Source organism: Camelus ferus, chromosome 8 (genome assembly GCF_009834535.1).
Source record: "Camelus ferus isolate YT-003-E chromosome 8, BCGSAC_Cfer_1.0, whole genome shotgun sequence".
Classification (NCBI taxonomy): domain Eukaryota; kingdom Metazoa; phylum Chordata; class Mammalia; order Artiodactyla; family Camelidae; genus Camelus; species Camelus ferus.
This window is the reverse complement of record NC_045703.1, coordinates 36,849,411-36,871,804: the sequence shown is the minus strand read 5'-3', so window position 1 is coordinate 36,871,804 and position 22,394 is coordinate 36,849,411. Positions and strand designations below refer to the sequence as shown.

General features: G+C 36.5%; 1 protein-coding gene and 1 long non-coding RNA gene across 2 annotated transcripts in view; one reads left to right on the top strand and one right to left on the bottom strand.

The window, feature by feature from the left end:
• Nucleotides 1-22,394, top strand: part of CEP85L (centrosomal protein 85 like) — a 217,633-nt gene that overhangs the window by 27,581 nt on the left and 167,658 nt on the right. The window contains exons 2-3 of the transcript XR_004321929.1: nucleotides 14,516-14,629; nucleotides 16,147-16,227. The gene's annotated coding sequence lies outside the window, so the exon portion shown is untranslated. The remainder of the gene's footprint in view (nucleotides 1-14,515; nucleotides 14,630-16,146; nucleotides 16,228-22,394) is intronic.
• LOC116665356 overlaps nucleotides 1-22,394 on the bottom strand; it is an 82,842-nt gene that overhangs the window by 59,133 nt on the left and 1,315 nt on the right. The gene's annotated exons all lie outside the window — the stretch shown is intronic.

Below are 22,394 nucleotides of genomic sequence, written 5' to 3'. Positions count from 1 at the left end.
TCTTTCCCAGTCTAGCTTTCTTGCTTTACTTCCTACCACTGCCCTGGCCCACATTACATGCATAAAGGCAACTGTGTTAAAGTCATCATGTTCATGTTCAAGCTTTTGTTTTTATTGGATGACAACCTGAGGCCCAAAGAGGTTAAATAGTTTGCTCAAAGTCACATTCCTGGTTAGTGACAGAGCTGAGTCCCAGATCACAGCTTAATAATGTTCTACTATAATACAACGTGGGGTAGAGATGCCACAATTTTCCAAGCATCGAGTTTCATGCTGACTAATAATATTTTATAAAAGAGTGAGTGAGTGAGTAAGTAAGTAAGTAAATAAGTAAATACATACATACATACATGCTCTTCACTTGATTTCTCTGGATCTCAACTTGGCTTAGTCTTCTGCTCAGGGGAATTTAAAGAAAATTATTTATTTGAAAAATAATTTTAACAACCCAATCCAAAAATGGGCAAAAGACCTAAACAAGCAATTCTCCAAGGAAGAAATACAAATGATCAATAGGCACATGAAAAAATGCTCAGTATCACTAATTATCAGAGAAATGCAAATCAAAACTACAATGAGGTAAATAAATAAACCTAATTACCACCCCCTCCACACACACGAAAAAAAAAACTACAAAGAGGTATCACCTCATACCAGTCAGAATGGCCATCATTCAAAAGTCCATAAATGACAAATGCTGGGGAGGCTGTGGAGAAAAGGGAACCCTCCTACACTGCTGGTGGGAATGCAGTTTGGTGTAGCCACTGTGGAAAACAGTGTGGAGATGCCTCAAAAGACTAGGAATAGACTTACCATATGACCCGGAATCCCGCTTCTGGGCATATATCCAGAAGGAACCCTACTTCAAAAAGACACCTGCACCCCAATGTTCATAGTAGCATTATTTACAATAGCCAAGACATGGAAAGAGCCTAAATGTCCATCAACAGATGACTGGATAAAGAAGAGGTGGTATATTTATACTATGGAATACTACTCAGCCATAAAAACTGACAACATAACGCCATTTGCAGCAACACGGATGTTCCTGGAGAATGTCATTCTAAGTGAAGTAAGCCAGAAAGAGAAAGAAAAATACCATATGAGATCACTCATATTTGGAATCTAAAAAAAAAAAAACAACCAAAACATAAATACAAAACAGAAACAGACTCATAGACATAGAATACAAACTTGTGGTTGCCAAGGGGGTGGGGGGTGGGAAGGGACAGACTGAGATTTCAAAATGTAGAATAGATAAACAAGATTATACTGTATAGCACAGGGAAATATATACAAGGTCTTGTGGTAGCTCACAGAAAAAAAAAAAAAAGTGACAATGAATATATGTATGTTCATGTATAACTGAAAAATTGTGCTCTACACTGGAATTTGACACAACATAGTAAAATGACTATAACTCAATAAAAAGTGTTAAAAAAAAGAAAAATAATTTTATCCTCTCCTTTGAAATACTCTTCAGATATTCTAGATCTGTTCTCAGTACATCATCTTTTCTCCTGTCTTATTTGTCCCTATATCTTTTCCTCTGAATTCTATAAAGTTTTTTGAGTTCATCTTCAAATTTATTGACTTGATTTTTGACATTTTCCTATTTGCTTTTTTGCTGCTTCCATTGCATTGTTAAAAAAAAAAAACTGTTAGCAATCCTATTCTTATTTCTAAAGCAATCTCTCCTAATTTCAAATAGTTCCCATTTTAAATATGTAATATTTTTTAAAGTGACAGCTTTATTGATATAAAATTCACATACCACAAAATTCACTCTTAAAGTGTATATTCCAGTGGTTTTTAGCATATTCATAGAGTTGTGCAATCTTTACCACTCTCTAATTTTGGAACATTTTCATCATTCTCCAAAGAAACCCTATTTACTTATTAAAAATCACTTTCTATTTCCCCCACTTGCCCAGCCCCTGGCAACCACTGACCTGCTATTTCTGTGGATTTGCCTATACTGGGACATTTCATATAAATAGAAGCATAAAGCATGTGGCCTTTTGTGTCTGGTCTCTTTCACTTTGCATGTTCTCAAGGTGCATCAATGTTATGGCATGTATCATATTCCATTCCTTTTTATCGCTGAATAATATTCCTCTGTGTGTATAATTCTGTTTATCCATTCATCAGTTGATAGACATTTGTGTTATTTCCATTTTTGGGCCATTATAAATAATGTTGGTATGAACATTTGTGTTTAGGATATTGTGCAAACATGTTTTTATTTCTCTTGGGTATATTCATTTCTCTAGGAGTGAAATTGCTAGGTAATATGATAACTCAATATTTAACTTTTTGAGGAACTGGCAAACTATTTCCCAAAGTGGCTGCACCATTTTACAGTCCCACCAGCAATGTATGAGGATTCTAGTTTCTCTACATCCTCACTGATACTTTTTACTGTTTGTCTTTTTTATTACAGCCATCCTACTGGCTGTGACATGGTACCTCATCATGCTTTCATTACCCTAATAACTAACAACGTAGAGCATCTTTTCATATGCTTATTGGCCATTTGTCTATCCTACCTGGAGAAATGGCTGTTCAGATAATTTTAAAATTAATTATTTGTCTTTTTATTGTTGAGTTGTAAGAGTTCTGAATACAAGTTCCTTATCAGTTATATGATTTGCAAATATATTCTCTCATTTCCTGGGTTTTCTCTTCACTGTCTCCAGGTTTCCTTTGAAGCACAAAGTTTTTAATTTTGATGACATCAAATTTATCTGTTTGTCTTTTTTTTTGTTCATGCTTTTGGCGTCAGATCTAAGAACCATTGCCTAATCCAAGATCACAAATATTTATGCCCATGTTTTAAGAGTTTTATACTTTTAGCTCTTACAATTAGGTCTGTGATTCATTTTGTGTTAAATTTTGCATATGTTATGTATATGGTATAATATTCTTTTGCATCTTGTTGATAGCCCAGCATTTTTTCAGTTCCTGGCATTTAGAAATTTTTCTAAGGGTTTTGTTTTGTTTTGTTTATATTATAACTGTTCATGGATGGGATCATTTAAGTTTATTCCTCTGGTTAATTTCCTTTTATACATTAAAACTGACTCTTTTTTATGATCAAGATATATATTTATTAAACTAAAAAGATCTTCATGATGTATTATTAGGAAAAACATACACGACTGTTAGAAGATTAGCATGGCTTTGTGAAGGAAAAACAAGCAAATTAATAAAGCAGTTAAGGTGTTTTTAAAAAATTTTTTTTTTATGGAAGTGTAGTTGATTTACATTGTAAGTGTCTGGTGTACTGCAAAGCGATTCAGTTATACATATACATTTATTTAGATTTTTTTGAATTATATGTTATTACAAGAAATTGAATATAGTTCCTTGCACTATACAGTAGGTCCTTGTTGTTTTATCTATAAAACTGACTTTTCCAATCTAGAAGATGGTTCTTCTGCTTGTTCATTTTTATAACTGTGTTCATCTCCATGGATGAAGTTCACAATTTTCAGAATTGTTTGAGGGTCCTATTCAAATACTATGTGCAGACAATAGGAGAAGGGAAAAATTAAGATTTATCACAGTTCTACATTAATAAGTTGGATTCCAGGTATCTGTTGGTGGAGGGAAAGCTTTACAGCCAGAGGGGGTAGGGTCAGAGATTTTACCACTGTGTCACAGAATTCCTACTTGTTTTTTGTGCCTCTACTCAGTATATGAAAGCTAAGCTGGAATGCCATGGGATATTTCTCTGTGTGGACTCTAGCATTTAATGGTCTTCCCATAGATGTTGGTAGGATTAGCATTTGTCCCTCCCTGACTTCCCTGTCACACATTCGCCTCTAGACACAGAACACTTTAATAGAAATCCCCTAAAGTTTATAGCAAGTGCCAATTCATATTTCCCCCACTTTTGTATCCCTTTGGATATTTAGCAGTAGTTAAAACATAAACTTAGATCAGTGTCTTGAATCAGAACCCTTCTTTCAGCTTCTGATTTGGCTGTGTTCACTACTGATTATTCTTGGCTTCCATCTACTGACCCAGATTAGTTCAGCTTGCTCTGAATGATTATTTTGTGTTTTTGCTGGTGTTTCCTTTACTTGTCCTGCCCTAACCACCAAGCCCCCCAACATTGAAGACTGATTTATTTCTTGATGTTTCACAACACTAAACTAGAATCAGTGATCATATTCTGCTTCTGCTGGAGGTCCCTAGAATTTCTTCCTTTTTAAAAAAATATTTATTTTTTGTTTGTTTTGGGGGAGGTAATTAGGTTTATTTATTTATTTATTTGTTTTAATGAATGTACTGGGGATTGAACCTGGGACCTCATGAATGCTAAGCATGCACTCTACCACTGAGCTGTACCCTCCCAACAGTCCTTAGCATTTCTACATCGCCTCATCTTTCTTCATTGTTATAGTGAAAACCAATTACACCTAAGGTAACCAGGTCTTTGTAATGTAGAAGTGCCTACCACACACACACACACACACACACACACACACAAACACACACACACACACACAAACACAGAGGAGCTTCTTAAAGATATTGAAGTACCTTATTCATCTTTACATTGCCAATAGAACTTAGCATCATGTATATACATAGTAGGTGCTCAACAAATATTTAAAAGTTCACTTGAATAATTAATATGATAATATATCAATTTCTTAGTAAATAAAAAATTTCCTCTATTTCAAATATCTTGAAGATAGACGGTTTTTCATCTTTACATTTATTTTGATGATAGATTTGAAATGGTAAAAATAGATATCAGTGCTTTTTAAACAATACCTTCTTGGAGATAGTTGAGAGTAGAGAAATACCAGTCTCAGTGGGTTTTAACAATGAAAGAGTTAATGGATCACTGGCGTAATTATACTTTCATCTCCATTGTACTAATTGAAATGAGTATTTTTCTTATTAACAGTAGTTTAAAAAAATATATATATATACTCTCAATTCTGTTCCAAAAAAGATTTAAGATGGTTGACATAAACATATACAAGTTAATAATACCTAATGTAATAACAACGTAAAACAGACAGAAAATGAGTGTAGGAAAAAAGATGAAACCAGGACAGAGGTTGGTAAACAAAATGTATGTTGCAAGGTCACCTACATGTACTTGCTTGTGGAAGGCTACATATTTGGCTCTGACTTTTGCAAGCTATTTCAAGAGGACTCATAACCAATTACAGAACTAGTGTCCATTGATTCGAACAAACCAAATGCTTGGAATAAAGACAATTTCTCCAGTTACTGAAACCAGAAAGAAGTTTCTCCAAAAGGTTGTCACAAAAGCTACACTGTAAAAGTTATAAGGATCACCATTTTTACAGTCAACACAGCACAGCTTCATAGAAGTCATTTCTCAATATAGGCTAGGAACATACAGTTCTTTACACAGAAAACTCAGTAGACTAATTTTAAGTTGTATAGTGTTTTTAGCACTGACAATAACCTTGCTGATGGTCCTAATGAGAACATTTCCATGGTCAGCTTGAAATGCCTAGATACCTCTAAGGCAGTTGAACAGCCTTGCAGAAAATTTCAGATCAGTGAGCATATTGTTGGATAAAATGTGCCAACAAAGTAAAAGAGTAAGAGGTCTATGCTATTAGTCAAATTTCTGCTGCTATAGTACCACATAACAACCAACAACTTTTAGAGGCTTAAAACAGCAAATGCTTATTTTTCTTGTTCAAGGTTGGTCAGCTCTACATCTCCTCATTCTTGACTCAGTGGCTAGCCAGTAGATTACAGAAACAAAGGAAGTGCTAAAGCTAAAACAGGCATGTTTAAAGCTTCTGCTTATGTCATATCTGTTAACTTCAATTGGCCAAAGTAAGTCACATGGCCAAGCCCGGTATGAAGTCGATGGGGAAACAGACTCTGCCTACTCTGGTGGGAGGTACTGCAAAGCCATTTGACAAGTGCTGTGTAACTGCATTAGGGAGGGAGTGAAGAACTGGGGATAATTCAGATATCACAAACAAAATTCTGTTTGCTATTTCCCTTCACATTTCCCTTCCCATTTTGGACCTCTAAGGATCATACAGCATTGGATTTTTAAGGAAATTTAAAGGTTCTCTAGTATGATCCTTTTATCTTACAGATAACTTATCTGGGGCCCAGATAGATTATGGAACTTGCCTATAAGACAATTCAAAGCTCTGCTACACTGAACTAAATGTTGTACTGCTAACTTTCCTCTCCATATTCCATCTCCAAACCCCAGCTGTACGTGGAATTATGTGAGTTTAATTCATGAGATAAATCTAGCATTAAAGACCTCACTCTCCAGAGGTAGAAGCCGAGATAGGCTGCAGACATAGAGTCTTGATATTACAGTGAAGGGAGATCTTAAATTCTGGATTCTGACTTCAAGAAACTGGTTTTCATAGAGTTTTTCTAATGAAAATATTTATAGACTTGAAGTTGTTATTTAAAAATAGGTAATGTCTCCAGAAGGAAATATTTAGTTTCTTTCCCAGTTGCTTTCCATTGTCTCCATGTTTCATCTGACAAAGTATCAAATATAAGAAAGGGCAAGGGGGCGGGGAGGTAGGCTGAATGGAAGATTGCCAGAGATGGAGGAAAGAACAGGGCCTGTTCAAGCTGACTTTTGCCTTTCAAGTTTCCCTCACGTCCTCCCTAAGGTAAATCACCAGTGGCCATATGCTTGGCTTACTCCTCAAAAGCAGATCTGAGCTGGTAAGCAAACTGAAACGCACTGGAGTCGGGTTTGTTTTGAGAGAAGGGAACAGCTGTTTCTCCGGAGTCCTCAGCAGACACGCAGCCTGTCCATTACCTCGGTGTTCCTAGATGGTATTGCTTACGGCCCTTTCTGTGCTCTGTTTACTGTTCCAATTCTGTAGATCAGTTTGACAGGATATTACTTTTTTTTTTAGAGACACTTAGTAGTATTTGTTATTAATGTCCTGTCCAAGTTTGACGGTATCTTTAACATTTCCTGGTTGTACTTCTAGTTTGTTTACTTCTGTGAATCGGCTCTTCTGGCAAGAAACTTGACTCCTGGAGATGATATTATCTTGGAGGAATGTAGGGCTAAGCTAGAGGGTAGTTTTTCTGAGAATCAGTGATCTGACCACACTTAAGAAACAAAGCCAGATAAGAAGCAGCCATTCAACATGAAAAACAGAGAGTAATAATTTAGCTACACAACATTAAAATAGAAACATAGGAAGAGATACAAAATATGTTTTTAAATAATGATTTCCAAATTAACAGTGTTCTGTTCCCTTTATTTTACCCTCGAACAGATGGTCCCCAAATTTTCAAGTAGGATCCCATTTTTAACATAAAAAAATTTCACAGAGCCCCACATAACAGTAATTGTAGTTTTGGTAGAATGTGATTGAGACAATACATTAGGACAATGTACTTTTTTGTGAATTCAGTAGTGCTTTTATTTAAAATCATACTTTATTGAACAAATGAACATCTACATGCATTTGAAGAATAGGCATATATATCAATGCAAGCCACCTTATTCAGGATCCAGTTAGGCATACTTCAGGGAACTGTGGGTTTCCTTGTAATAATTACAAAGATCAGCAGATGTCCATGGCTCATCGTTTGGCATCTAAACTTTGTTCTGCATTTTTATGCCTGTCAGTTTTGGAAGCTGTCCTACTTAATGACATCATTGGTCTCCTGTCTACACAGACACTACATATTCTTACTAGTTGGATCAATCAGGACATAACAAAATGAACTGAGCCTTGTGTTTATAAAAGAAGACTGGAATTTGGGGCCTTTAAAAAAATCTACTAATATGTTTCTTTGAGGAAGTCAGTATCTTTGAGACTATTTTACGTTTTGCAAAATTAAGGATGGGGGCTGGGGAGATACTTGCTCTGCCCAACTAAACAGATTATTGTGAGGTTTAAATTAGATTATGGAGCACCTAATTCTATAAAGAATAAATGGTATCTGGCCAGTCAGTATTTTAGTAGAATCTTCCCATTTAGAGCCTAATTCTTCGCTATTGTAGTACTAGGAATGTACAGTTCACCCAGAGTTACACTGGCCTGGGTGACGGCCATGCTCTCCAGACTCACAGTGGCTTGTGGACAGGAAGTGGAAGGTCCACTTGAAGTGGTGACTTAATGTTAAGATTTACCTCTGCCATTTCAGTGAATCATTTAATCCATCTGGGCCTCAGTTCCTTATGAATAGAGAAATGGACCAAAATCTCAGAGATGTTATAACTTTTTGCAGTGCGGCTCTTTTTTTTTCCCTTAAATAAAATTTAATTGCAAAACTCCAATGTATAAACCAGACATAAAACAACACACAATTTTCACACGCAGTTTAAAATTTCACTGTCTGCAAATGAGGCCCCAGGAGTACAGACTGAAAACCACTGATTTGGTTCACATTTAAGATCCATCTAAATGAAGATATCCACTTATTAATTTAAAATGAGAGATGTTCCTTCCCAAAGAATTGCTAGTAGTCATCTCTGTGGGACATCTTGCCCTGATGGTCACGTCCACTCAGAAAATCAAACCTTAGATCAGAACCTCAGATCAGAACTTTGAGCATAAAATAAATCAAAGCAAGTTCTCTATTCTTGAGGAAGCAGTTCTATCAAGCAATGTTGACCTAGTTTAATGCCCTTCTTCATGCCAAGACTTTTTCTCTAAAGAATTGGGCAGGGAAATCTAGAATCTTAACACTGTCCCCCACAGACCAGTATTGTAAGAAACGCTCATCATAACCTTATCCTAGTCTTACTCTTTAACTTGCCTTTTTATGTCTCTGTGTAGTTCTCCATATTCCTACTGACATGACTGTCCTCCTAACATTTGGAATATGCACATGGACTCTAGGATAAGAATTTTCAAGGCATCCTAAGTTTGAACACTCTTTACAGACTTCTGGCCAGATGATCATCGAGGCTCTGCTTGTCCACTTCCTATGTTGGAGGGCTTATTACCACTGGAGATAGAGTCATTTCTCTTTCCTCCAAGAAGTAATTCTTAGACATTTCTTTCATACATGGATCTGAAATAAGACTCTCTATGGCTTCTATAGATTCAAATATCATCAAATGTGTGACAATTTGATGAATGAGTCACTTTACAGCATGCTCTAGACTGCAAGTTCCCCACAAGACTCTGAGCTACTGCAAGACTGAGCCTGAAAGGTTAGTCTTTGTTTGCTCAGCACCTAACAGGACCAGAAGCACAGAGGACACTTGATAAATCTTGGGTGACTGACTAAATGAATTAAGTGGATTGGGAGCAACTCATTAAGCAGAAAAAGACTGAATTACATTATTATTTTCAAAAGCAGCAGCTATAAAGTTTATAACTCAGTTTCTCTCTGAGCAAATCTACTTTGTACTTTCAGACCCTAACAATGCCCCTGCATTGCCACAGCTTCAGAAAACGTGAGTTTCTAAACCACGCTGATGTCATTTTCGGGATGCAGACTGACCTGTAATCTGCCCCCAGGTCCAGCCACTGAAAGAACTGAAAGTAGATAGAGCATGAGGCTGGTCCAGCTTGGCAGCTGATGATGGGAACCACAAAGAATGATCACCTAGGTTCTAATCCTGGCCTTTCCATTTGTTTGCTATATGACCTTGGGCAAGTTACTTACTATCTCTGTGTTTATAAAATGGATATTAGCTAATGTGAGGATTTAATGAGTTGATGCCCCTAAAGCTCTTGGAACAGAGCCAGGCATGTTGTAAACATTCAATAAGTACTGACTTTCATGCCTTCATCCTGGTTTAGTGGAAGGAGCATGAGTTTTGAGTTAGACAAGCCAGGCTGTTAATTCATACTCTGGCCCTTTTTCTTAGGTAATCATTTAATTTCACTAAACCTGTTTCATCTTGTGTAAAATGTGGATAATAACATAGTGGTGGCGGGGAAATGCTATTTAAAACTACAGCCTTCAGATTCCCAAGACTCCAAGTTTAGGAAAACACCTGGATTAGCCTGCTTTGGATACGAAGGAGGAAGCCCCAGACAAAGAACTAAATCACTTTGCCTGATAAAATAAGAATTTTGAGCATCCCAGAGCTTGAGATGGAAGCACCAACCCCAGGAAGGAGAAAAGTCCAGTAAAACAGCAAAAAATCTAGGGCTCTATTTGGGACAACAGTCTTAATATCCAATGTTGAGTTGTTTATTACGTGGCACCATAGTGGACCATGCCTTACCTTTTCACCAGAATATAAATCCATGTTTGTTTCATAAACAGTCATATGTGGGTGACAATTTGGGAAGTGAAGAAATTGAGGTGATGTGTTTATGGTATGGAGTAAGACAGTACAGCGGAAAGGAAAGCAAACACAAGAGGGATGCAAAGGAGGGATGAAGAATTTAGCCCAGGTAGGAAAACAGAATGTGAGATGAGCAAGAGAAACCTGGAGACGTGGGCAGGACCAGCAGATTTCTCCCCAGTGTTTGAGATCACTATCAAACACTCTTATTTTACACCGATCTTAAAGGATAAAACAAAAACAAAAACAACTGCCCCCCAAACTAGAGTCAAAACAAAAAACAAAAACTAGAGTTGTTGAAGAACCTAAGTACCCTGGCATTTGCACTACATACTCAGCAGGATTCTTATGACAATTAATGTTAATGGATGTAAACTCCCAGCACAGAGTAATCATTCTGTAAGTGATAAGTATCATCCATTCATCCTGTTAATTCATATATTATTCAATGAATTTTATCTAACCCAAAGAGCAGCTGGTAGATGTTGGAGGCAGTAGAGCATACAGGTTCATTCATCTCACCATGTTGGAGACTTACCTAACATTCCTCCCCTATTCCCCACATCTTTACCCCTGGCCTCTGTCTTTCTGCACAAGAAAATACACTCCCCAAAGGAACAACACTGGGTTTCGGGAGTGCCAGGACTGTCCACTCAGGGAGCACACGCAGGCTTGTGTGATTATAAAAGATTTTTCCTAAGTCCTATTCTTGTAAGAGAATGCTTATGGACCAAGAGTTTGAAAATGATTTCATTTATCAACTCATTTAAGGTAAGAGTGACAGGCGAGGTTCTAAAAACACGGAGTTATTTTATCCATGATCCATTTTCCAGTAAGTGACTACCAAGATAGTTGTAGCACAAGAATAGGTAATGGCTTTGTTTTCCCAAGATGTAGTCATTGCGATTATTTTTAGACAAAGGATTTGGAGCCAGAAGCCCAACTCATAATTATGTTGCTATGATTCTACAACCAGTTGTTTTGTGGAATTAATTCGACCATGACATCTTTAAAGTCACCACATTTTCTGAAAAAAATCAGCAGATTAAAAACTGGAAAGAAAATATTCCATGACATGAAGTGCTGTTCCCTGCGATTATCTCCTATCTTTCTACTTTTGAAGTTTGCACGCCCCCTTCCCTTAGGCCTTTTCCTATTTCCCTGCCCTACCAGTTACTGAAGCCCACTGACATCCCCTCCCTCAGTATGCCAGAGGCCCCCAGCCTGATGATCTCCACTTCCTCTGAATGCCTGCATTGACTGGAGATTGTCTACAACTTTCCTGAGAACTCCTCATCCTCTCCCTTGAATTTTAGTTTATTGAAAATAGATCTTATTATTTCCAAAGCTAGGTTTGTACTATGTAACAATTTTATGTTACAAAAACAACATGTCAGAGATCAATATTATCAAAAATTTGGAAGCGAGAGGAAAGAAAAATATTCATGATCTCAGCATCTTACACTAACTCTGTACTTATCCTTGTAGCGTGTTCCTTCCTTAACATTTTCCGTATGCTTATTTTTTCACTGATTTAATTCTAGTGGCTATGCAATTACATATTTTGACTTTTTTCAACTAACATTACATCACAACCATTATGCAAATTGGTATATAGCCTTCATAAATATTATTCTAAAGCTGGCAGTAATACTATGTTAAAATTTTAAATTATTCATTATATTCCACTATTTTAAATGATACTGTAGTTGACTTCTTTATGCATATAGTTTTTCAGTGAGTGTATTTATGTGTGTGCATGCTTGCATTTTTATTTCTTTATTTTTAAATTTTTGGGGGGGTCATTAGGTTTATTTATTTATTTATTAGAGGTACTGGGGATTGAGCCCAGGACCTTTTGCACTTACTCTATCACTGAGCTATACCCTTCTCCATCCATATTTTGATATTTTTTTCTTAGGCTAGTAATCCCAAAGGGAAATTACTGAACCAAAGAGTATGATTATTTTTATGGTTTCCAAATTGGTTTCCAAAAGAGTTGGACCAATTTATATCACCAAAAACATACGAGAATATCAGTTTCTCCAGACTTTCATCAGAATTATTTTCTTAATTGTTTAGTCTTCATATAAACAAAATAGGATGACATTAGCTCACTGCTTTTAATTTTTTGCTGTAAATTATTTAAAGCATACAGAAAAATATGGAGAAAAATATTAATCCATAGTCTTGGTTTATCAACTCTTAATACATTTCCATATTTTTACTTAATTTTATAAAAATAAAATATTATGTAAATGGTTGAAGTCTTTGTGGACCCCCTTGCCAATTCCACTCCCTATGCCCCCTCTACAGAGACAGCTGGAACTAGATGTTTATCATTCTCATGCATTTCCATACCTTTTATTTGTTAAACCTTTGATTACTAATGAAGTGAAACTTTTTCCTGTGATGTAGGTAATATGAAAGTGCTCAGGTTCTAGAGGCAGCCAGAACTGGCTTTGAATTCCTGCTCTGCCTCTTGCTACCCATGTCTCCTTGGATCACTCTGTGCCTCAGTTTCCTCATCTAGAAAATGGAGATAACAATCATTCCTACTATTTATGTGGTTATGAAGATTACATGCGACAGTTCAGGCAAAATTCCTGGCACAGCGCTTAGCACTCAATAATGCCTTTTATTATTGCTCTAGCTCCTCTTTGGATTGCTTGCTCCTCATCCTTCTTAAAAAAGATGAGCTTATCTACAACTTGTGAAACACTTGATCAAACATGATCGTGTGTACTCATGACAGCTTTATGAGATAATCCTGCAGTGATCCCAATTGATGAGTGAGGAAACTGAGCCCAGAAGGTCCACAGACAGCAGGCAGCAGAGCTGCGTCTGAACATGTGTCTCCAGTGCTGGCACCGCACGGCGTGCTCTTCAGAGTGGCAGCCCCATCACCTCTGAAAGTTAACAAGCCGTTTCATGGTACAATATCGCTGGCCTGTGAGGTAGTTTTAGCACTACTGTTCTTTAACACAATCGTTATAGATAGACCCCTGTTTCTTTATTTATAATTGTTTTCTTTTTCTATTTTTCTGAATATTTTGTAAGAAGTATTTATTGCTTTTATAAAACTAGATATACTTTTTAAGAGCAACAAAAAATGTTACCAACTATATAATATAACTACATTATATTATTGTTAGAGATTTAAGACCTCTAGGCTTGGTATTACTTTTTTCCGATTTTTAAAAATAAGATAAAGATCTTAAGCAATTTCTGCGGCCAAATTTCAGTCCATGAACACATGAATCCTATAGATTCTAACTAAAATAACCCTATAATGATCCTGAGTATTAAATAGTTAGCTGGAAATTTAAAAATTTCTTTTAAAATTTAATTTTAAAAGAAAAATTATGTCTTACTAAAATGTATTTATAAACCATATTTAAGGAAACTTTATTTTTTTTATTGTTTTTCTCAAGGCACAAGAAAAAAGTGCCCTAGATATAGATTATAATCTCCTTTTGCAGGCATCAATAGGACACATTAATAAAGATCAGCTCTGTTTATACAAATCTTAAACTACAAAAACTTTTTTTTAAGATGACATTTTATGGTAATCATATTTTTCTCAGTTCTCATATTCTACTCTTTTTTTTTTCTTTGACCATTCTGACATCTCTCACATTAAGTGACATTCTCCTTATCATATTTAAGAAAACCAGATTCAGAAAACCCAAGAGGGGTGGGAGTTAATGAGGTGGTTACAGACAACAGGACAGAGCAACCCCTGCACCATAGAACTGGGAATTTTAATGGCAACTAGAGAAGCAGAGAACATCTCAAGACTCAGGAACAGTGTGCGTGATAGGCACACGATCATGCAAAGGCTATTTACTGAAATAAATACTGAAGCATTTTGAAAAGACCAATATAGATCCCGCCAGCCTATATTCAGTGTTTGTTTTGGTGTTATTCTAATGGGAGAATAATTTGATTCTTTTTTTCTTCCAGAAACCACAGAGTTCAGGTAAGTGGCAGTATGGGTTACTGGGAGTCTATAAAAACCATCACTTTATAAATGAGAGTCTGCCTCTCACCTGGCAATCTGCCAATTTGCCCAGCTACTCACTGGAGCAATACTCTGAGTCTGGCCTTTTGCCAGAGTCTGAAAAGGGACCAAGGCATGTGAGCTTCCCGGAGGCTCTCACTGCAGTTCTCCTTTAGCGGACCTTCTCCAGGAGGCTGGCAGCCACCTCAGCAGAAAGGCTCCTCACAGCTTACAAAGTTTTCCTCTTTTAGCAGGCAAATGCCCACACGTATCAAAACATTTTAAGGAAAGTCATCATAAACCCCTGGATGATGAAAGGGCAACAGAAAAACTACAGTGCCTGGTACTGGATCCCCATATAGCAGGTAGGCACTTACAGGCTGATAACTACCTCAGCCCTGGAAACACAGAGACAGACACTCATCTGCTAACTGCAGCTCGTTTCCTCTAAGAAATTTTAAGAAATCTGTTTTAAGACATAGTATGGAGGAAGATGAAAATTCTTTAAAAAAAAAACCTGATGTGGCAAAACCCAAACCCAAAACCAGAGCAAGAGTGGTATTGCTCTACTACGCTCCGATTTTGTAGAAACAGCTTCAGGCAGCAGGCTCAGGAGCTGGGTGAATTCAGGGGCCATTTTAGGGTAAGCCAGGGTGGGATTAGATGTTCCAGTCTGCGCTGCTCTCCTAAGCCTGCCATGATCTGAAACTTAGCTCTTGGGCCTGGGCCAGAACCAGACATACGCTCAAGGGTGAGCAAAGAAGGCAGCAGCCTTCAGGCAACTGCTGTGCAGGATTCTCTGGATACTGCCTTGCCCTCTCTTCTCTCCTAGCACTGATCAGGTGCCCCCAGTCCATCCCCCTGCCTTCTTAGTGTTACTAAAGGTCTCTCCTGCTGAAATCATATACTTTTTTAAGATTATGAAAATAAATGCTAACTGCTATTTCTATCTTTTGATCACAGTTGAAAATACCTATCCTTCGGTGATTTTCACAGTATAAATACCTTGCCCAGTTTTACTAAGGCTAAAAGTTTACTCCAGAACTTCATTAGGAAATTATGTAATGGAAATAAAGTACCTAACATAAAGATTTATATAATATACCAGTGAGAAAAATGTCATTTAAATTCCTGTATATCATAGATACATCTTTTGTAATTTGTCATCATCCATAATGTATATATGAGTGTGAATTTAATTTTAGATACTTTGTTCATTGTTAATTCTTCTCAGATTCTCTGTGAGCACTTATGATAATGAATATATTTGATGTTCAGGTGGCTTTTCTGTGCTTTTATTTTACAGTTTTGCAGTTCAGCAATTGGTGATTCAAGGTGCACAGAACATTAAAAAAAATTCTCAATCACTATAATGAAAGTTCAAATTGATTATTCTAGGTTTTTTAAAAAACATTTAAGTCTTATTAGGTTGTAAGAAAAGTCTGTAAGAAGTTATTCGTTCTGTATTCAGTTTTAGGCAGTATGTTAATATAGATTCCCCAAACACACCATTATAAAATATTAAAAATGTTTAAGAAGTATCTCGCTATGGCTCAAAGTAGAGAAAAAAGTGGACCAATTTTAATTAATTAATTTCAATTAAGTTAGTCTAGATATGTCGAAATATAAGGTGATCCCCATTTGTTTTCAGATAAATTTTCAAAAATGTGTCCCAAGTTTGGAACAACTTGATATGTTAAAATTTTGAGATATAATATGTGAAATGGTTAAATGTCAACACAATATTGTTGCTTAACAATAACACAAGATATGTTGCTTTTTTCTACTTCCAAATTTAACATATATTTACAATCACTACAATGTAGTAATTATTGTAACACATTTTAAAGTAATGTTTTATATATATTTTTTTAAAATACAGATTCCAGATTTTACAGATTGAATTCACATCAAGCCTACTTTTTATTTCTCTACTTAAGGACAACAAATATTTACTAAATGAGTAAGTGATGAACACTTTTATACTATCTTCTTTCTTTTTTAAAAATATGTATTATTTTTAAAATCAGAAAAAAGTAACAAAAATAAGAAATTAGTTCCCCCATAAATCTCAAAATTATAGCTAGACTTGTGTTTTGTTTTCTGAGTATATTATAATACTTTTTAAAATTACATTGAAATATTAGCTTAAGTGTCCACTCTTTAAATTAGCCCAGATCCCTTTGGGACTGTTTTAGTGATATTAGCTCTATTTACAGTTCCAGAGATCCTTACATTCTTCCATTGTGTAAGCATTATGAGGAAAATTCTTTAGAATGAAAACTTACCAAAGTTAACAGAGTTATTGAATTGAATTCTGCTGTCCAGAAGTAACGAATCTACTGTGAAAACTGTCTTAATGTTTTAAAATGATTTGAGTTTGTGAAGTTGTAATCAATAAATCACTCTTAATTAACTAATTAAAATCCTGTTGACCTCAATGAACTCAATAATACACAGAAGTTTGTGGTGTGCTTCTGGAAGCACTTGGGATAGTGGCAAACTTGTCTAAGGGTCAGCAGCTCCTGGGACCAGCCCTGTCAGGACTATTGAGGACTTTTCCCCATGAGTTTCATGTCTGCCCAAGTGGCATTCTGAATTGGCTTAAATCTGTTGTTCCTCTGCTGTTATTTACCTATACTGTTGTCTGGTGTCAGTCCATGTTGCTCTGCGCTGCCTTTCTGGTAACTCATCCTTGATTTACAGCCCTCAGAAACAGTTTCATCACACTCTAAGAATCTCCATTTTACTATTTAAAACAAACAAACAGATACATAGACAAAACCCCAACTCCTTTATATCTTTATCTTTCACAGATTTCTTTCAGTTGGTTCTCCAGGAAGCAGATGTTAAATGGAATGAGTGCAAGAGGTTTATTGGAGGGTAACACCAGTACAAGGGGCAGGGAAGATAAAAGGGGCAGGAAATAGGATTGGAAAGGACAAGCTCAGACCACAGTGCATACCTGACAAGGTCTCAGTCAATCCAGTGGAGAGCTAGAGAACAGAGGCTGATGATGAGGAGGGTTCTGCTTTGGAAAAACTGGCAGGTATCTCTGTCATGCTCAGTCATTGGCTGGGGCTATCCAGGAAGAGGGAGGCCTCCACTCAAAAGCTGAGGCAGATCCCGGGTGCTAGCAGCTTGTGGACTGAACATCCTTTTGGATGAACATCAAGGTCTTTCTTGAAGGGAAATTAGAGAGAAGCTGCCTCTTAGATTGAAGCCTTCCATTGCCCCACCTCAGAAACCTTAAAGTCCAACATGCTACCCGCTCACCTACCGCCCTGTCTTTCCATCGTTCACTCCCTTACTCTCATTATATCTGCTTGGTGATTTTGTGTGAAACTTCTGCTCCCTGACTCCCTCAACCTTCTCTCAAGATTTCAGCCCTCTCTTGACTTCAGTGTTTTCTCCAGATAGGCTACACCCAATCCCCCATCATTGCATCCATTCTGTAGCAAATATCCTTCAGTTCCTTGCCCCTTTTCCCTAAGTGCCCACAATGCAAAACCATGTTTATCCATCTGCCTTCTTTATTCCTATGCTCAAACTGCTGGCTGCAGCTAAAGAAAATCGTCCCATACCACAGATTTATGTCACATGATTTCCAATCTGAGCTGAACCCTAAACACTATACAGAAATCCTATAATTAAGTCCTTCCTTCTCATATAGTATCTGAAGAAAAATCTTATAATTTTTGTTTTGCAACATGTTGAAGAGCATGATGGGGAAAGCTCATTAGATTTGAATTCTAGCTCTTTACTGCCTGTGTGGCCTTATTTAACTTCTCTGGGTCTTTTTTCCCCAATCTTTAAAATGGGGCTAATATTAACTGTTGATAACAGATTGTTTTAAGGATTACATTAAATATTTAATCGGTTTAGTGAGAATTCTCAAATCATTGACAGTATATACTCTAAGGTTTTTTCCTCACTAACTCCTGTCAACTGTATTCTATTGAAAATTCCTCTTTCCACTGAGTACATCCCAATCTAATTTCATAACATTTTGGACATTTCAAGTTATGAAAACAGTCCTCTTCTCCCCTAGGGCAGGTTAGATAGGAGACTCTGTGTGTTTAGTGGAGGCATGATCTGCTTTCTCGAACTCTGCACTCCTCTCCTTCCACTACTCAATTTCGTGTTCGAAAAGAATGACAGGGAGAGAAGAATTTGTCTCTTTATACATTGTCAAGGTTGCTGTCCTCTTTCATTGTAAATGATCTTGCATCTTTTCTAGAGGCTCAGTATGACGAGGTAGTGACCACAATAAGTTTCATTGACAAAGATGTTAGTCCTAAGCAGTTCCAGTAAGCATTGATGGTTCCTTGGAAGACTAAACTTTATCTTTTGGCTGAATTTCATCCCTCCCAGCCTCACCTCCTGCCTGAAGGACTGCTCTATTATTCAGTGATCCACATCTTACTTTTCTCATTGGCCACTGCAACCCAACTCTGGAACCAAAGGGTATAGGTGGGACTCATTTTCTGTATCTGCCAGGAATCAGGGACTTGAGAGGAGGTATCTTCACCCTCTTGGCCTGTCTACACCACACAGTCACCTCTCCTTATTCTTCCTCCTACCATTTGGGTAGCATTGGGCAGAGACAGGAAACACAGTAGCTAATCAGACATCCACATGGGGAGTTCAGGGAATCATAGCTTAGAATAAAGGCTTCTATGAACTTGGCTCCAAAGCATTTGGTAAATATCTATCAGAGATGTACCATTTCACCATAAGCCTTGGACAAATTAGTAACCCCAAAGGGTCAGGAAAAAATATCAATCAGTACTTTATTCTGATACAAAGCATCATCTATAACTAACCTTGATGTACCAATCATGTTTTTTTTCTTTATGAGTTGTAACAGAACTCTATTTCTAGACTGTATGTCTGTGTCATCAACATAGGATGCATACATGCATTGTTCTAAGCATGCTACAAATATTAACTCATTTAATGACCACAACAATCCTTGAGGCAGTTACTATTGTAATTCACAAATAACAGAAGAGGAAAGTGAGGCACAGACAGGTTAAGTAACTTATATGTCTTCTGTTTACATTTGTATAGTTGAATGTATCTGCTAGGAATCCAATTAAGATTTTTCAAACCCATTGTCAAGTGAAAGAGTTTCTTAAGTTTTCTTTTTTTTCATTATTATAAATGATTATTTGAGATTATGACAACCCACGGTAAATTTGGCAGCTTATTGTTTTTATGACCTGGAAGAGGTTATGTATCACAGTCCTTGTTACATCCTCGATACACCAGAATTATTGGTTCCTTGGAATTTTTTTAGACTTCATCCACAAATGTGTTTCTATCAAGTTGCAATTGTTCCTTAGGAACTATTTCAATTTTAATTGGTTGGCTTAATTTTTCAACTTTTTGTTGGTTTTGATATTTTATATTTTTATAAACATTAACCTCTCTTGAGGTTTGACTGATATGATAAATTTATATAAGAAAAATACATATAAGATAGTTCAATTTATTGGCTCAGATTCATATCCAAAGGATTTAAAATTTATGAATGCAGCATTTATTTTTCACTTCTAAATATCTTTTTTGAATGTATTATTTCAAATGAAGAGTTTAATATGGTTTGATATTAAATTTGGTATTTTTAGAACTATTTTCCTCTTTTGTGATCTAGTTTATATTTTTAAAAAGTCCTCTCCCAAAACATTATCTAAATTTCACCTAAGCAACTATAGATATATTTATGTATATACACACATACACAAACACATACACAGTCACTATTTTCATTACTTATACCTGCTTAGAAAAATTTCTAAAATATTGAAGTTCAATAACAAATGTTTTAGCTTGTAAGATTCTCCTTATGGTCTTTACATACTGTCACAGTAAAACAAAAACATGCTGGTTTACAACATCAGGCTTAGTAATGGTTAGGTAGCCCTCAGGCTCTCAATCTTGTGCCCTGATTAATTTTAACCATTGTGAGAACCTCAAATACTGGGTGTAACATGGATGTGGAGGGAAATCTCAGTTCAGTATACAGTAAACCCTTAAACAACACAGGTTTGAACTGTGTGGTTCCACTTACATGCAGATATTCTTCAATAGTAAATACTGCAGTACTATAGGGTCCCTGGTTGGTGGAAATCTCCAATGCCAAACTGCAGATACTGAGGAATTGTGGGTACCAGGAGACTATAAATTATACTCCGGTACTCTTACTGTGCAGAAGGTCCACACCCCCTAATCCTTGTGTTGTTCAAGGATCAACTATATATTCCGAATTCATATGACACACACAAAATTGGATGGTTACAGCTTACATATATACATATTACCAGGAAAAGGGAAATAAGAACTACCTCGGTTCTCAGTCACCCCCCTAAAAAAAAAGAAGAGAATTTTTGACGAGAGACAAAAAGCGTGATACAAGCAAGATTTTTATTTAGTGAAAAAGAAGATAGTGAAAGACAGTACACTCCTGAGAAATGGGAGTGGGCCACTGCAAGAGAGGAAAAATGGCACCCTTCCCTCCTTTTTCCTGTTTTTATATCCTGGTTTCACGATTGATTGATTAATTGACTGATTGATTGATTGATTGACAACTTAGGTTCCCTGCGCTCTGGTTGATTGACAGGTCAGGTTTCTTGTGCTCTGGATTGTTCCTTTCCCCTTCCTCTTCCCCTGCCCAGTGCTCATTTCTATCTAAACTACCAAACATACATAATATTCTTAGCATTTCAATTATTTTAATTGCCTTAGATCTTTATCCTCCCAAGTTTAACTACTAGGGATACAAAAATTTTTATCTCTGGTGCCAACTGCCAAAATAGCAACATGTTCTTTCGATTTGCCTTTACTCTGTAATAGATATTGAAATATTTTATATAGTCTCAGCTTCACATGTACTTTTTTGGTGTATGTAGTGGCATGCCCTTTAATTTGATAAAAACATGTAGAAAACCTGAGTAAATGGTTCTTTGAAAAAAAAATACTGCTTAGAATCGAGTGGACGTTGGCAGAGTTTTGGAATAACAATAAGTATATATTAAACTCACAGAGGACCAAGATATATCTGTAATGGTTCATACATTTCTTAGAACCATATAAAAAAGTTTGGTATTTAGTAAATGCTGTAGCTGATATGAGACTATGGTAACTATAAGTCATGAAGAGAAAGATAGTTTCTTACAGCTCTACAGCTTCTGATAATACTTCTTGGGGTTTCTTTTTGAAACTACACTATTCAAGTGTCATATTAAGTGAGCTAAAACATATTTAAATCACAAAAAGGAACAAACTACATTCTTTTTTCATATTTCTGTCACTTCCTATGCTTAGAAACAGTTGATCCTTGGCCAGTTGCTCATGATTTGGAGAAATAAATGGAACTCTACCAGAGGGAGACTAAATGTAAAACTGTGATCACATAAATTGCAGGACAGTTGTGGTAAATGATAGATTATACACCTAAATGTAATTTAACCGCTAAAAGTTTTAAGCAGTACTTTCCAATCACAGGGCGATTAAATACAAAATTAGCAAACATCCAAAGCAGAAAAAAGCAACACTGGACTCAAAGCCTATTGAGGGTTAGGGACTTGCTCTGCAGCTTACCCGATTCATCCGCCAACCGCAGAGTCCGCCTTCTACAGTGCTCGATCAATATTTATTAAAAAATACTACTTTGTATCTAAATATTGGAAAGATTATGAATATTGCCATGAGAAGACTTAAAAAGAGGATGCTGCACCCTTTTATCCTTCCTTAGGATACCTGGCCCTGCACTCTGGGTTCAGGTGAAGGGCGTGAACTGACCACGCAGATGAGGGATGTGAAGGTGTAGGGTGTAAGTAAGTTACACTCTCATTAGATCCTCTGGTGTCATTTTGACTCCTTTCCGACTGCTTATCTGAGACACTGGGCTACTACATTAAAATTTACATCTCCTCCCTGAACCCTCTAGTACTAATTACCCATGAGGCTTTTCTCCTGCTTTTTCTGCGCACATCTCCAAGATGTAGATATTTTGTACACCCCCCACTCCCCCATTTAATTTGCGAGCAGAGGCAAACGATCTCTTTGCTATACCTTACAGTGAACTATAACAATGTCTGTGGAGTGCATGATGACGATTTTAAT